Genomic DNA, 18,183 nt, shown 5'->3' on the forward strand with positions numbered 1-18,183 from the left:
TGTTGAAAAAACACGCCCAGCAATGGGCAGTTTTGATCGAAGCCCTGCTCAGGACGATATAAATAATAAAGCAAATTCCCGACTCATGGCTGGAGGCAATTGTAGTCCCAATATTTAAGAAGGACATTTGGGCTGTTCCAACCAACTATCGCCCGATTGCCCTCCTCGATACAATCGGGAAAATCCTGGGCTTGTGTCTTTGCCAAAAATTGGCCGCATGGGCATCTAAGGCAAAGATTCTGGATATTCGGCAAACTGGCTTCACCCCAAGAGTAGGTGTTGAAGTAAACCTGCTTATCTTAAACATCTTAAAGCTGGAAACTTTGAAGACAAAGAAAAAACTGTTTCTAGCCTTCATTGACATGTGTCAAGCCTTCGATAAAATTAATCGTGGCTTGCTTTGGAAGAAACTGCAGACCTGGAATTGTCCGAAATCTATATTGGAGCCGATACAAGCACTCCATACCGGTACATCAATGCAGGTTCGGTTAAACAATCAAGGCGACCTGTCAAATAAATATTTTACACACAGGGGCGTGAAACAAGGCGGCCCCATGGCAGCGGAGCTTTTTAAGCTCTTCATCGCAGATGTACCAGATCATTTGGACCAGGTTCATTGTTTCCCCCTAAACTCAACAGTACTCAAATAAAGTGCATAATATATGCAGACGATCTTGTGCTTATCGACCGTACTCAAATTGGGCTACAACGGTTGGTGGGTAACCTCAATGAACATCTAAAATCCAATGATTTGGAATTGAATGTTGAAAAAACAAAAATAATATCTATCGGCTCCACAAGATCTCGGAAAGACAAAGCATTCAAATGGAACATTGAGAATGATATCCTGACGCCAGTCAACTCTATTCGTTACCTTGGAGTCATGTTCAATAATTCTTTAAACGAGCACTTTTTTTGTGTGGCTTTGCCTTCACTGTAACCCCGTATTCTTTATCATCATCAAGTATAATGCAAATGTTATGCATTATGCTGTATTTGACGTACTTATCTTGTTGAGATGTTTAGGTGTGAAGTTTCCTTTGTAACACAAGTTGTGCTTGATCAACTGTTTAGATGTGATTGCTTGACTGAAGTTTCAATTAAAAAAAATAATAATAATTTGGAGTGCACACCTGTGCAACATGGCAGAGTTTCAGTTTTCATGATTACACAGAACCGGCACAGCCAGGCAATGTTCAGTTTGATCCTAACCTCGACACATTGATTTGCAAAATCAAATGTATATCATCTATTTAATCATATGTATTCATTTACACAATGTAATCACCTGAATAACAAACAATCAGCTGGAAGACTTGTAGCTATATGCAGCTGCCAGCAGACATTGGGAAGCATTCGTGCGCCATGGATGAACTGGAGTAAATCATCTCTGCATGGACACATTGAGAGAACCAAACTCAGGTGTCGCTATGCTGAAGCTCTGACACTTGCCTGGCCCTTGAAGCAGGTGTCTGCCCCTGTCTCAGATGAGGTCAGTGTTAGGAAAGATTTCGTAATTGTGGGTAATTTTCCTTCATGTGGCAACCCTTAAACTTGTTGCTGTTGTTTTCACCATGATCTAGACTTTGCCAGAGAAGTGCAGCCTTCTGCCGCACTCCTCTGGGCTTTCGCTCCATTCTTACGGGGAAACTGACATGCCCTTAAGACAGTCAGTACCAGGAAACGCTGTTTTCCGTAGTTTCTTTATCATGTTGCGGCTTTCGTGCAAAATGACACAAGAGGGCACTGTAAGCTAAGTTACTGCTCTCTTGGGTCTCTAGCCTTCTACAGGCCCTAGATACTCTTTTTGGATTGTAACTGATCGGTGCAAGTGAATCACGGATGGGAATGGTGGCAGCGATCGTTTCTTGTGTTTTGAGCTCCTTTTGGCGTTTTAAGCGCGTTTCTCGCGCTTAGCCCAAAATGGTGGCCTGGCTCCAAAAATGGCCAGACCACGAGGCTCCTTTGTCCTGTCCGCTGACCGTCTTGCTCCCTTCACCTTCCCTAGGTCGAGCCGACTCGGGTCCTTCCTTATTTGGGCATGTACTTTCCCGCGAAACACAGATGCTTTCGCAGGCTTCTACAGGCCTTGTGTGTGCCTCCAGGATGTGGGCTGGGATGTCTGGTCCCAATACACATCCTGTGTGCCAGAGAGTCTAGGGTGGTGTGAATGCCTGGGACCACCGTGGTCCGTGATAGGTCCACGTATGGTGTGAGTGTTGATGAGCGGATCTCCCATTGGGTCCCCTCTGTTTTGGCGCGAAGGGAACCGTGGATAAGAGGGGGCTGGAAACGCCACTACCATGTCGATCTCCTGAGTTCTCACGAACAAAGGAATACAGGAGCCAAGTATCCTGCAACCATGAGGCTGAACCGAGGAATCGCTGGTGACCCTCTGAAGGACTGCTCCTCGGCACTGCTGTCGCTTTGTGAAACCCTTTTTACCTCTGATCGAACCAGAAGGCCTGTACTGGTACTTCAACCCTTGGAATAGCGGGAACAGCTATTCTCGGCATCTTCACCATCTCCTGCACGTAAGCATTCAGAAGTGTCTCTGGGCCATCCAGCAGACTGACCAGCCTACCCAGGAGTCTTGCTCTGTAACTGCCTCCAGGTTGTGTTGTATTTCTAGTCCTTGTCACTCTCACACAATTCGTACACTTGGCGTTCCCAGGTCTGAAGTCAGTAGTGTACATTTGGCTGAGACACACACAGCCGCTCCGTTGCACTGCTGTGGTAACAAACTGTGCGGGTTCACTTTGTTTGGGACATCTTTAACTCAACTCTGCTGCTGCAGAATCTACACGACGATGAGACGTCCCCTGCTCTCCTGAACCTGCCAGCACTGAAACTGATGCGGAGAAGCCTGGGTGTGCTTGCATCGGGGACCGGTGAGTAGCATAGCTAGGAACTGGTCACCCTCCTGCAGGAGCCCATAGCTTTTCCCCTCTGTGTCAAAACAGCACACCTTTCTGTACAGTCGAGGCTGCGCTTGAGTCGCGGAACTCTGTTCTTCTTCATTTGTGCACTGAACTGAACTGCCTGATTCCCTCGAAGAGACTCCCCTTTTTGCCCGTTGGCACCAGCGTGTGCAGGTACTTTTGAGCACAAGGCTCCACTCTCCGTAGGGCTCGGACTTCCTGTTAGTTAGGTGCCTCTGAAGGCGGACTGGGTCTAATCATTATTTCGCACTGCCTGTTTTCCTTCCCTTCTAGGTGGACTACACAATTACGTGCATCTAACGCTTTAGACTCGTTTGTATTTGTATATATATTGTATTGGTTTGGTATGTGTTGGTTTACTAGAGTTTTATTGTGATTTCTCGCTACGGTCATTGTTGCAAAGGCCTTGGAATAAATGTGTATATATTTTTAATATAACACCTGTTTGGAGTAATTTGTAAGTGTCCTTGCTTTGTGTGCTCATTGCGGGCTTTCTGTCACCCTCACCCCTCTTGAGACCTAGTCTTGACCGCCGAGATCGCTACCCTGATTGGTCTGGCTTGTCCAGAGGTTACCCTGTTCCAAGTAATTAGGTTGGCCTTCTGAACTTCTGCGCCGCCAGGACAGAGTTCCGAAATCCGTCTTAACAAATAGAATATGTGAATTCGTATCCGTATCTTGGATTAAATATGAGCAATGATAACGCTTACAGAAACATAATTGAGAACAAACAAATAAAAGCAAAAAACTCACAGAGTTAATTGCAAAATTTGCAGGAGAAACAGCTGGATTTTCATTGGAACAAATTTTAATATTATACAAACAATGTTTTACACCAATGATTTTATATGGAATCGAGGCGTTGCCGATGGAAAAACTTGATTGGTTAGATATAATTGAAGGGCGTTTTTGGATAAGACTCCTTAAACTCAGCCCTAGTACTCCTTCACAATACATTTGCCTCGAATTAGGTTTAACATCATTGAAAAGTTTGATATGGATAAAGTCTGGAGCGCTTCATTTAAAAATACACTCCTCTCCACAATGTAAATTATTGGAACTACTAGAGGATAGAACCAAAAGGAATGATGCGTTTGAGAACATATGTGATAACATTTTCAACACAATCCAATAGTATCCACTGTATTACAAGAGGACCACATATGTTACATTAAAACAGATATACATGAATAAGATAAAACTTTTGGACTGGACGAACAATTATGAACACCTGGAACAACTAAAGAATTACAATTTTCTAACAGGGATTGTTCACAAATATTTACAAGCGCAAAGATATATAAAAAGATGTCCTAACCCCTCAGTTAGACAATTCCGATTAAGATTGAGGACTAATCAATTGCACCTATTAGCAATGATGGGGTGCAACAAAAAATTCCACGGGAAGAAAGAATATGCAGAATATGTAAAAAGCCTGGTAATTTGGAATCACCACAGCATGTTCTGTCTCAATGCCCCAGATTAAGTACGGGATATATGATATATCTAGGGCATTTGGTACATAACTACGAATTCATTAAAAGCGACGCCTTCTGGACATATTGTTTGAATACTGAATTGGAGACAGTCCATATAAGTTTATACCAGTTATGGAAGTGTATTATAAATAAACATTTAAATACGAAGTTAGATAATAACGGACTGATTCCAGTATAGAAATTACCCATGTTTTACTCACCCTATACCGAACAAATATTTTACGATTACTGATTTTAAAATTAGAGTTTTATATTTGACATAATCATTAATAATGTTTTTACTATGCAAGAATGAAAAGCGAGCTTAGCAATAAGGACATTAGAATAGGCTTCCGCAGTAATATAGGAGATAATGTGTATAATTTTACATAAACTGAAGTTGAAGTTGTTTAAATCTCACGTAAATGTAATACACAATCTCTAATATTTTATGATTTACGATTGTATGGCTGTATGTTTGAATATAAATGTTTGAAATTCTGTAATAGTATGCAATCTTTTAACAAAATATGTGTAAAGGTTCTTTTAAAACTAAACAAATAAATGAATTAATAATTGTACTGCTTTCCTTGACTGTGAGAACAGCATTTTACATTGGTGCACATGGAGCTCACACTCCTGTGCACATTTCTGAGCAGAAGGAAATTGTACGTGTGGCAACTACTAGGTAGCCTAGACCATATGTAGTTATTCCTGTCCCAAAAAAAGATGGCATATTGCCTGAGCTTGAGATGGATGTTGTTAGTAATAATTCACATACAAAACGTGTCTTTGAGACCATTTCTAAATGCCAGAGACAGGCTGGGAAAACCAGGCAAGGCAAGGGGGTCGATAAAAGATGAGCCTACGCAAGTAATACATGCAAATACACCCAGTCCAGTGACAATTGATACAAAAGCAGTTTCAAAAAGAAGATCCCAGATGGAGATTATAAGAGACATTTTCATGCCTGAATGGGCTGCTGAGCAGATGAGACGTTCTGAACTTTTTCCTACACAGGGAACCCGGACGGATATTCCTGTCATTAACTCAGTGAGAAGAAGCTACATGGGTACACTTCATGATATGATTATGGAAGCTCATATGAAAAGAAGGAGATCTAAAAGAAGCACACAGGAAGATAATTAAGAATTAAATGATTACCTGGACAGCACAGCACACCTGGGAAATATTATATGATGCCAACACATGAAGGAAGTCGGGAGAAGAACTGCAAAGGAGGAATGCTTTGTATGTGCACTTCTGCCATACAGCATGGGGAAGTCAAAGATCTTCATAGCTGTTCAACTAGATGTCCAAACAGCACATTGTCTTTCACATGTGGCATTTTGCAAAACAAGAGGCCAGTTCATGGGTCAAGATGCCTCTCTCAAATGGGCAACTGAAAAAACAGATCCAGATGAAGATGACTACATCTAAGATATAAAGACAAGAAGCAATACAAAAACAAGAAGTCTTGTGATCAGACACGAGAAACCTGGAGTAAAAGGAGCAGAAATCAGAAGAGAAGTGAACAAGAAACTGGAGATCGCAGGAAAAACTGCAGATGAGATTTGAATTAGGAAGAACACAGGCAGTTCTGGCGATCTGTGTTATCACCAGATGGCTGGGAAAAAGCAGTGGTGATATGCAGAGCCTGGGTAGTCAATGGTTGTTACAAACCTGCCATTGACATAGTGCAGATTGGCTGCAAGCCGTTATGGCCAAGACTTGCTAAGCTACTGACTTGGGCCGAAGACAGAGGAGGACCCTAGGAGATAGTGCCATTGGAAAGTTCAAAGCTATGTTTCAGGAATAATGGCACAAGAAAAATGGGAGAGAATCAAAATTGTGGTAGAATATTTGATGTTTCAAGAATGATGCATGGAACAGCAGAAATCATGGATCATTATTGGGCTTGTGGATCCAAGGCCTACATGAGGCTACCTAAGGACTGGGTAGCAATGTGTACATTGGTGAATGTCCATTTTCTAGCATTAGTGATTCCAAAGAGTGATTTGAATCTTGACAGTTTCATAAAATCAGATGCTCACCTCAGGAAGAAGAGATTTGTGGAGCTGATAAAAAGAATAAAGCGAGAGAACTAATTTTCAGCCAAATCAATAGAAGATTTTGATTCTGTCCCATATGAACACAGACTATTCCGCCAAACTTCTTCAGTGTTCACATTGATCTTCACGCCAAGAATCCAAGTTGGAGCAAATACCAAGTGACTACAGATAACCAGATGGGAATTTCTGCAGACAATTAACACTACCATAAAGGGATTCAATGCAATCAGAGAAGAGATGAAAGCCACAAGACTGATGACTCTCCGGAATAGTTACGTCTTGGACATGATCACAGCTATGGATGGACGTGTTTGTGCAAAAATTGGAGAATCATGTTGCACATTCATACCTTCTCATGATGACGAGAATGAAACCTTGACAGAGGCCATCGGCATGCTGATGAAACTTCGTGGTCAGATGATATATGAAGTAGAAGACATTGCTGATGATAGTTAGTTTGGATCACTTTTCTCTTGGGTTCCACAATGGATGGCAGATATGTTCAAATTGCTTTCGTGTTGGTATTGCTTGGATTTTGTGTGATCAAGATAATAATCTCACAGTGCAGAAAGACAGCAAAGAAAGTTATAGGGATGAAGATTATGATTGATGTTGAACCAGGATGGAAGCCCAAGGATCTGACAGATGAAAGATCAGAGACTTTGTGAATGCCAGTATCCATGCACCTGATGGAACAATATTCCTGTACCCAAACAACCACTAGAAATATGTGGGAAGAGGGATCTATTACAGTCCAAGTGGACAGTGCATGCTCATGACAGTACAAGGTCCTTTCATCGTGGGATGTTTTTTCGCTGGGTTTTTTACGCAATTGTTTTGCTGAAAAAACTCATCAAATTTTTTTGGGGGGTTGGAAAAATATATATATTGGATGTGGGTATTTGGGGATATATACAAAATTAAAGGGGATGGGGGTTGAGGGGGGAACCCCCCAAAAATAAAAATAATAAAATACAAAATAAAACATTTGATGAATTTTTTCATAAAAAAATTCCACTGTAAAAAAGCCAGTGAAAAAACATCCCGCGATGAAATGACATGGAAACCTCATGACAAGGAACAGGGATGAGTATGTGAAATCAGCAGGATGTCTGAAAGGAGTTATACAAATAGGTATCCCTAAGAAGCAGTTCTTCGACAAAGATGTCTAGATATGAAGGATGATGAGAGAGTGGTCGATAAATCGCCCAGAGTGCCCTGCCCATATTACCTATAGAATGGGAAGGTATGTGACGTATGCAGAACAATTGAATCAGCAAAGAGCAGAGCGTGGACTCTGTGCAGTACCCATAAGAGTACCAATACCTAAGAGAATCTGGGAGGCAAGGTACCCATTGAGAAACCCGTACCTGCATGCAAGACAAAATGATGACCATCTGAATGAAATTCCTGAAGAAGCAGAGCAGTAAAAAGGAAAGAATGAATGGTGACATCACAGGGAAAGAGATGACGCACAGAGAAGAGATGCAGAGATCAGAGAATGCAGATATTCTTTAAGGCATCAAGAAAGCAACAAGGATAAGTGACATCTTGGGCTCAGGATTAAGAAGCTTATGCCGCAGAAACAGATGAAGCTATCAATTCAGTTTACATGTGTAGAGATGCAATAGTAACGCAAGCAGCAAAGTGATTGTGAAGCTAGCTCTAAGCTTATAATAGATAGACCGCAGCAAGTGCCAATATATATATATATACCTCTATAGATACATCTGGACAAATAAAAGATGGATGTTTCCAGTGTACGTTATAAAGCAGTGCTGAACATAAATAAGAAGGCCTAACTTCAGTTTGTTACAGTTAAAAACAAGTTTTAATTGCACAAATGAATCTCAGTAGAAGGATGAGCCAGGAAGCCAAAAGTCTTATCAAACAGGACTTGGCTGCCATTGGATACAAATTGTGTGAAGGAACAAGGGGCTCCTGTTCAGGAAGCTTGAGCAAAACAAAATATGTCAGTGGACTATTAAAAAAGAATATGAAATACACAAAAAGCTAGATTTCATGGTGGCCAGTCACGTGGAAGGAAGAAATTGGAAGGACAAGGTTGTCACACCTAGGCACGAAGGCTGGCTGTGCCTACACTCCTTAAAATTCTCAAAGTAAAATACAAACCCAAGGCCAAACTTCAAAGCACTAATTGACACTGGACTGTTGAGGTGATGATGGATTGATATAATAATTGGTGGGAAGGTGTTTTATAGATGAGCCCACTAGCACCTGGATGTTCAGTCTGCATGCTGCTAAATGTAGGTGGAAAAGTACTGATGGGGGCGGAAGCCAACCAATTGTAGAGGACCATGTAATCAAGGGTCCTACACTTTATGTAGCCAATGGAACGTCATGTATTTAGTGACGTTCATAGTGGCTATGTTTAGGGAGGGCTTAGTTGCCCCACCTGATGTTGAAAACCCTATCACTTTTCTTCACAGTTCTATACTGTTTATGTTTATGATTATTCATTTATATTGCGCACCAAACCCGGGGTTATGAGGGCGCAGGAGCAGCAAGTATATTCTCAGCTTATTTACAGTGCTGTACAATAATTACAGTGTATACATAGGTAGGTACTGATATCGAATGTATGCTTAGACATTCACTTAGAACCAATCACTCCCTCTGATAGGTTTTTGTAGTTTGCCATGTAGGTAGTGATGCAGGGCAACGTCAATGATGACGATTTTATGCAATATAACATCAGGTTCTACTAAGATGCATGGAGTAAGAGGATTGAACGACTGCTGATGTTTGTTGTACTCCCTGTATTATATACTTGTTAATAAAACAGACTCCCCTTTTGCCAAACTACCTGAGTCGTTTTGATTATTGATGTATGAATAAAATCTGCATCCCCATCCATCTCCAGGGTGTTGCTACTCATCTTAAGGAGCTGGAAGAACCCAGTTCACCCCTCTGCCAGGCTCAGATCCCACTCAATTAGTCTCCGTCAGCCGGGTTCGGACCAATTGAAATGTACTTTAAATGATCGAAGACTTTCAAATGTGCACAGGATTTAGCTTGACCCGTTGCATGACCAGTTCAATCTCAATCTTCCTTTTAATGCATTCAGCATCAGTTGGATGACAAACACAGACTTTCGAATGAGCGCTCACATGGCATCAGATCACTGGGAATATAGTATCTTCACTTGACCTCCCAAAGTCCTATTACTCTTGTTAGATTCCAATTACATTTGTGTTGCTCATCGCCAATGCCTCACACACTGTTCTCCTTATACAAAGTTGCTGCTAGCAACCCTGGTTCAAGAGACAAGCTGGTTTGTTATTAGTCTCTCTGACTCACCAGCTGTGCTGTCTTTTCTGATGCTGCTTTGTTGTAGGAGCCAAGGACAGTACCGTGGCTGCAATCGCTCCTTCTCGCCTGGGTTATCGACCTAGGAGAGCCCTGGGTAACTCTGACACACTGTACAGGTTTGATCAGCCTTTGTTCCTGGTCTTCGGTTTCTTACGTTTCATATTCGCAAAAGTACAGTCTTTAGAGTTCCAGGAACGTCCCTCCTTGCAACCCTCTCTGGTGTCACTACCTTTCTCCTTGTGTTAAATCGCCATCTCAGAACTGCTGCTTCCTCATGTGCTTTTCCTCGCTCAGAGTGTGCTTTCATGATCCGACTTTTATCTGTTTGAGGAAGTTTGATGGGAGTCAGGTGTGAGTAATGATTAGTAATTGACTGACTTTGCCTCACCAAGGTGTTGTTGCATGTAAGTTATACGACTCTGGTGTTAGTCCATTGCTGCTCATGATGAACTGTCCGTGAGAAAGTGTTTATGATATGATATATTTTATTTGTATTGTGCTCGTACACAAGTGTTTCAGAGCATGGCTAGGCAAGGGATGGGAACAGGGGAGAACACAACACAAAAACGATCTTACTAGGCCCAGTGACATTGGGAACACGCAAGTGCATGGGAAAGGGAAAAGGGAAAAAGTGCATGGAAGGGGAGAGTGGAAAGTGTGGAGCAGAGGAGAGCAGATAAATAATAATACATAAAAATAAATAGAAAATGGAGGCAATAAACAGTGGTAGTGCAGCCGGCAAGTGGTAAGTGCTGTGTTTAAAGCAGCAGACTGGGTAAGTCTGATAAGTGCAGAAAAAGAAGACAAATGGGGGTGGGGAGGGCTCTTTAGGTACAGATACAGTCCCCAGTGCAAGGGTGACCAGGAGGCAGTGCTGGAGGGTGGCAGGGTGAGCAGGTACCTGGGCCCAGGTGACAGAGGGTGGCTAGGTGCACAGTGCCAAGAGAGAGCAGATCAGCAGGGGAGAGGGGGAGCGAAGGCAGAAGCAAAGAGAAAGGTCTTGAGGTGCTTCCGGAACCAGAGATGGTTCTCCTCAGGTTTTAGAGTGGCAGGGAGGCTGTTCCAGAGAGGCCCCAGCCGAAGATAGAGATGTAACCCCAGCTCATTTCTCTGAAAAATGTTTGACAGGAGGGAGTCAGAGGTTGAGGATCGAAGAGATCGAGAGGGGAGGTATTTGTGGAGGGATAGCTGAAGGTATTTTGGACCCATGCCCCAGAAAGCCTTGTGGACAATGCAGAGGGTTTTGAATTTAATCCTTGCATCCACTGGGAGCCAATGGAGAGATTTCAGAGCTGGAGAGATACGATCCCAGGGCTTGAGGCCAAGGACAAGTCTTGCAGTCCTGTTCTGGATAAGTTGCAGAGGGCAGAGAATAGAGGCAGGTAGCTTTAGAAAGAGGCTGTTACAATAGTCCAACCTAGAGAGAACCAGGGCTTAGGAGACAGTGAGTTTCTGAGGGGAGGAGAGCAAAGGCAGAGCACCTCAGAGGAGGTGCAGTAGGAAGTTTGACTTTTTAGAGACCTCAGAGATATGCACGGAGAAGGAAAGTGTGGTGTCAAAGATGACCCAGAGGTTCTTAGCCTCGCAGGTAGGGGTAGGAGGAGGGCCAAGGGAGGCCGGCCAGAGAGTGAGGGAAAAAGATGGGGATGGGGATGGGGTGCCGAAGAGGAGGATCTCAGACTTGCTGGCATTCAGACAAAGATCATTGGGGGGACCCCAATCTTGAATGGCAATTAGGCAGTCAGAGATGATAGAGGGAGAGAAGGTGGCCGAGGGCAGTCGGATAATGATTTGAGTGTCATCAGCGTAGCACTGCAAATTTGAGCAGAAAATGGCAATGCAGTGGGAGAGAGTTGCCAGGTATTGCTGAAGAGCCAGGGTGAGAGGTTAGACCCCTGGGGAACCCCACAGGTAGAGCGGAAGATAGATGATAGGAAGGACCCAAATTGGACCTGGGAGGGTCAATCAGAGAGGAAAGAGGTCAGCCAGGCCAGAGCCTGATCAGTGATACACAGGTTATCATGGAGACAATTGAGCGGGATGGTGTGGTTGACCGTGTCAAAGGCAGAAGAGAGATCAAAAAGGATGATGACAGAGGGAATGTTAGAGTCCAGGTTGGAGAGCAGATCTTCATGGATGATCAGGAAAGCTATTTCCGTACTTCTGGCCACTCTGAAGCCAGACCGGTGGTCATGGAGGCAGCCAGGTTAAGCTGAGAGATGGCCAACTTTTCCAGGAGTTTGCCCAGAAAGGGGGTAATGGAAATTGGGTGATAGTTAGCCAGACAGGAAGGATCAGCTGTGGGAGTGCTTCAGAGGGGAGGGGAAGGATCCTGAGGCAAAGGGGCGGTTGCAAAAATCAGCAAGGGCTGGAGCGAGGGTGTCAATGTGGTCCTTTATGGTTTTAGATGAACAGGGATGAACATGTTTTGACAAGGATTTCATAGATCGGACTTGTCTAGTAAACTTGTCAGGGGAGAAAATAGGAAAGGAAGAGAAGGACGGTGGGGGGATGGTTAAAGGGGGGGTCTGCAAGCACAGACTGAGAGGGAATAGGAAGGGGAGGGGAGGAGAGGGTGGACAGGATGTCCTGGGTTTTTGAGATAAAGTGCGAGGCAAGGGCATTGCAGAGAGCCTGGGAGGCAAGAAGAGGGGTGGAGACTGCCGCAGGGTCGGCAAGCTCCTTGCAGATTTTAAAGAGTTCGGCCGAGTTGCTAGATGCCGCAGAGTGGGCTCTCTTCTTAGTGTGGACAGAGAGTCGGTATTGCCTTTGGTGAAGGCGACAGGCCAGTTTGTCAGAGGATGAGCAAGAAGACCTCAATTTCCTCTCAGCTGCCCTACATGTTTAAGTGTAGCTAGGTCGGATTCATACCAGAAATTGCACTTGGCTTTGGACTTCAAGCAGACCCTCATGACAAGGGCAAGAGCATCAAGAGTTTCAGAGATAGAAGAGTAGAGAAGGAACAGGGTTGTGTCAGGGTATGAGTCAGCCAGAGTAGGAGGAGGGGGAGAGAAGGTGGCAGCGAAAGCCTCAGCTGACACACACTTTATAGGTCAGATGTCTGAGAAAAGTAAGTGGCAGTGCTGGAGTGGGATTAGCTTGGGGGGAAGAGAGTGAGAGATGGAAGGAGAGAAGGCAGTGGTCACTCCAGGAGAGAAGAGTGTTCAGAGGGATAAAGTGGGGAAGGCCAGGGGAGATCAAGGCATCAAGTGTGTGTCCTGCAGAGTGCATCAGGCCAGAGGGGAGGATAGAGAGGGAGAGGGAATCGCAGAGGTTGCAAAAGAGCAGAGGGACAGCAAGAATCGAGGTGAATGTTGAGGTCACCAAGGAGGAGGAGTTGAGTGGTTGAGGCCAGGAGGGAGGAGGAGAGGTCAGCCCACTCAGATAGAAAATAGGTGATTTGCCCCTGGGCCGGTAGCGAGCAGCAACAGTAAGAGAGTGGCTAGGAGAGATTGAGAGCCAGCAGACAAGTCATATAAAAGAGGAGTAAATCTGAATGGGAATGATATTGGCAGGAATCCACTCAGGAAAGATCAGAGCTATGCCCCCTCCAGTTCGAGTGGATCTGGGTGCTGAGAGGATCTTGTAGCCCCAGGGAATAGAGTGTCAAAGCTCATGACAGAGCTGGCTGTGAATCATGTCTCGGTATGACCGAGGACATAAAGGTCCAGTTCTTCAAGGAGGTGGCAGATGTCAGAGGAGTGACAACAGAGCGAGAGTTGAGAGTGGCAAGATGAAGAAGGTTGCCGGCCTTAAAGGCCTTCCGGGGAGGGGTACCATTCAGAGGTGCCCCCTGCGGAGTTGTGGAGGTAGCCTGAAGAGTGGCAGAGGAGGAGGAAAAAGTGGCATGGTAGCCAAGGAGTGAGAGGAGGGGACAGCTGGAGATGAGAGGAAGTTGATGAGGCGAGGGAAACACCTATCAAAGAGGAGGAGATTGGCCTGAGGACCTTGGACCATGACAGTGCCATTTTGGTAGAGATTAAGGATGACTCTGGAGGAGCCGAAAGAAGCCATGAGGATATCCCAGCGAGTGCCACCATTAATGGGAGAGGAGGAGACAGAGCAAAGCACAAAGATCATATGGGGGGTCCATAGATCCGATGAAGGAACAACAAAGAGGATGTCAGTGAGGGTCTCTCTGGAAGAGGCGCTGGTATAGGTATCAGTGATAGAGAGACCAGGGTTGGAGGCCAAGATATCCTTTTTAAATTTCTTTAATCCAGACTTAGTGAGAAGGGAAGGATAGTTGATGGAGAAGCAGTTGGAATAGATGGGAGAAACATAAAGCACCATGAGTGGAAAAGAGAGAAGGCAGAGGCGGAGTACGCAAGTAAAGCAGTATTGAGCAGTCACTGGGCTAGCAGGTTACAATCAATGGCCAAAGTTAGATGCAAAAATACACCAAAGTTTAACTTTCAAGTAAATGGAAAAACACACCCAAGTTTGACTTGCAACTAAAATGCATAAATACACCCAAGTTTGACTTTCAAGTAAATGCAAACATACACCCAAGTGTGTCAGAAAAAAAGGGAGCAGGGGGTTGAGCTTCTAGGTATCCTGTGGCTGTGTCCTGGCCACCTGGATGACAGATCCCCGGGGACTAGCGGGTGAGACACCTTCAGGTTTCTCAGAACTGTTGCCTGGGGAGTAGTCTTACTGTGGAGTTACATATGGCACCTATTGATAGGTCAACTGACACAAAAAGGAGAGGTAGAAGGATATTTATACTGCTACACCAAACATTCCTCCAAACTAGGGAAACAACCCTTTACAAACATACAAAAAGTTTGGTGAGCAGTGTGTTGTTCAGGTGTTGCATCTAGCGAAAACCAAATCAGGTAACGTGCACCACGCATCAAGGGAATTTTATTCTCCACAACGGAATATCGAAACATATAGCCTGGTTAGTACTACTCTGTAGACTTACAGAGAGAAAAAAATCATGTCATAGTATAAAACAGTTTTTATTCAATAATTTATCAATAGATAAAAGAAAAGAATTGTTCTCAAATACAATTCATCATTCATAAACACAATACAATAAAAACATGTAAACAATGGATCACACAACCTCAAACAGATACTATATGAGTTACAGTGGCATAAAAAGGAACCAATATTGTTCGGGTTCCACCCTACAGAATACAAAAAGGAATCTATAGTTATAAGAAAATATTAGATTAAATAAGCTGAACAGTCTAGGGTCAGCTAATTCGCCCACACTGTGCTCCACGCTAAATTGCACCAAAGTACTCACACTGCATCATACCCAATCAACCCGACATGTTTCATTCCTCATACATATTTACATTCATCTACTAAATTCAAGGGAAATTCATCAGGGGCTCATATTCAAGGACAAACACTATTCACAAGAGAACAATAATGTATATAGGTAAAAAATTGAAACAAGACGGCTCAACGGCCGTTGTATTTATGAAGAAAAGGCTAGGCAAAGCCTTCTGACATAGTCCAAGGCTGGTCGCCGATATGCACTGTGATTGTGCTGCTACGGTGCAGGGCCGAGCTGGGTTGATGGATGCAGTAAAATTGTTCTTGTCACCAGCTCCTCACTTACTGAACAGGCCAAAAGAGGATGCTTGCCACCTTCTTAAAATTGGGTTAGATCTCAATTGAACTCATTTCAACGAATATCTCATTGTTGGATGTAGACAGGCCTATCAGGACTGTTCCCACACAATTAAGAAGGACTGTTGAACAGGTCTGTTATTGAGAGTTTGAAATCTCGTGTGGCCGAACGTCCTCGGGACGAGATCATTATACTCCCCTCATTGCGCTGTGGCTCTCGGTACGTATCGGCACTCGAATCCTGAAGGAAGCAGGATGTCCTCTCATTGATAGGTCCAATGCAGAGCAAAGTGCTGCAATCACATTAGATAAAAAAAGCCTCCCTGAACTGCTTGACAGAAGCACGCAATGCAAGAGCAAAAAACAAAAGACAGCAACGGTAACAACAAAGAAAGAAAAGAAAAAAGCATGTCAGCACCAAACAACAATAGATGTAAATAGTAATTAAAGTTCCTGAGGTCCTTGCCTATGGTGGAGATGTATATTAATACTTCTACTCAGGAAATTCAGGGTCCTTTATGTGTGGCACTGGTTGGTCTGGCAGACCAGGGAGATCAATTAGCACCCTCTATGTCGGGACATAAATCTACTCAATAGAAAATCATGTCCTTTTTAACCCCTTCTCTACAGGTTCACGAATGCCATACAGAACCACCAATACTTGAGCCGACAACATTTTACCAAGAATGTGCTACTACCAACACTGACATGCTTGGTCCTTAGGTCGTAGAGATTGTTCCTACAGTTACCAATGGAACTATTCCATCAGTTGAGCTCCTGGAGCCAATAGCCTGAGATCTTCCAACAAACCCGGATTCATAGATTAAGGGACCAAAGTTAATAAACAGGCTTGTCACTAAATCAATTGGGTGAGCAAACATTAACATATTAACAAGGAGTTGGTTATGAACAGAAGAAAAGTTCTTGAGCATTTTCAAGCAATACCATCTCTATGACCCTTATGTTCTTGCAATATATGGACTATGTTGAATTCTCCGACTCAGACAATAATCATCTGGTGTGCCATTTTTATTTCAACTTGGTTACAAGATTAGTCTTTGAGAAACAAGCAGCCTTAAGATCTGTGGGGTTCAACATATATGAGGTCGCTAATGCAGAAGAAGTAAGGTATTTTCTTGCTACGCCTAATGTAAAGGCAACAGCACTGATTAAGGACCAACGGCCTGGAACAAACTGTCCAAGCACTCACCCAGAATGTTAACCCGATTGCAGGAATCAACAGCAAGATGTTCCAAGACTGGTCGTGCCTGGAGGCTGCGCGTAAGATGCTTGTGAACTCAAGACCTGTACATCAGCAGCTTTAACCTTCAGAACCTTTCACTAAACTCTTGGAATGTTTGTGGCTATTGTAACCTAGACAAGGTTTTGGATTCAGCAGATTTCTTTTAAAATAAATATATCCTGCTTTTTCAGGAAACTATAACTGTGGCCCACTTTGATCTAGAAGGCTATCACACCCTTACTAAACCAGCTACCAGAAATATTAGAGGGTGCCCCTCTGGAGGTCTTGCAATCGCCATCCATCTGGGTCTGAAGTTTAAGTCTGAGGAAATGAAAATTACTGTCTTTAGAAAACCCAAACATGGTCATTTTGGTTATCAATTTTCATTGGCACTCGCTCCGGTTGACATAAAGCTCTAAGCTAGAGGGTTTGTTGGATCAAATCTCCAAGTGTCTTGATTTAAGTTACCCCCCTAATATTATTATAGGCATTGATGTTAACACCAGTTATGCAGAGCGGTCAAGGTTATATGACAAAGATGCTGCCCCTATGGGGCCCATAGGGGTCATAACTGTTTGTGGTCAGCATTGGGACAGTTTTATGCCCAATTGGGGCCTACAACTAGCCCTACCTACATCCACATCAGAGGAAGAGTTGGTGATGACTTGGTGTAGACTGTAGAGGGTCTTCATCATCATGGATACACCACATATATGCTTACAACTACCTACACCTAACTCCTCAAGACCTTCCTCTTCTTTTCCACTTTCTCTCTCCCTTTTCCCTGATAACCCCTTTCTCCTCTCTCATGCTTTCTTCCCCAACTCTGCTCAGTTTCACTGACTGGCCGGCTGGTGCACCTCAAGAACCACACAGGTACCAGGTTCCCCCACCAGTCATACACTTGCCTCTGGGAATACATTCCAGGTAAGAGGCAACCTCTTCTGCACTTAACCCAGGCCCCTGATGGACTGGACGCACTTGCTCCCCTCCGCCTCCCTCTCATTTCTTATCTGCACACTTGCACGACCTTGAATGCACTAATCCTAGCAAGATTGTGTGTCCTGTCCTCCCTGTCTTCCCTCCCTAGCATGGTTGCACCTGCAATACTTGTGCATAAGCACATTATCGATGATAACCCATCATCATTCAATATTAATGTTGCCAGGCCTAGCACAGTAGTTTATTGTTCTGTATGTCCTTTGCCCCTCTCCCCGCTCCATCTCTCCACACTTCTTGTCATGCACTTGTACGATCTGGTAATTCGTTTGGCCTAGCACAGCAGCCTATTGATTGTTTGCTCTTTCCTTCTCCCCCTCCCTTCTCTCCTTTCCTCCTGTCATGCACTTGCACCAGTAGGAATGCTGCTGGCCTAGGATAATAGTTAATTTTGTTACATCATTTTGTTAGATCATTCGGAAACTTCAAGGCCTAAGAATGACTACTGTTTTCCCTTGTTCCCTTCCCGCCTTGAAGCACATTGAAGCACTTAACATGCGTAAAAGCACTTTACAAATAAAACATGA

The sequence above is a fragment of the Ambystoma mexicanum genome, chromosome 13 (assembly GCF_040938575.1).
Source record: "Ambystoma mexicanum isolate Mex_15411 chromosome 13, UKY_AmexF1_1, whole genome shotgun sequence".
NCBI classification, from domain to species: domain Eukaryota; kingdom Metazoa; phylum Chordata; class Amphibia; order Caudata; family Ambystomatidae; genus Ambystoma; species Ambystoma mexicanum.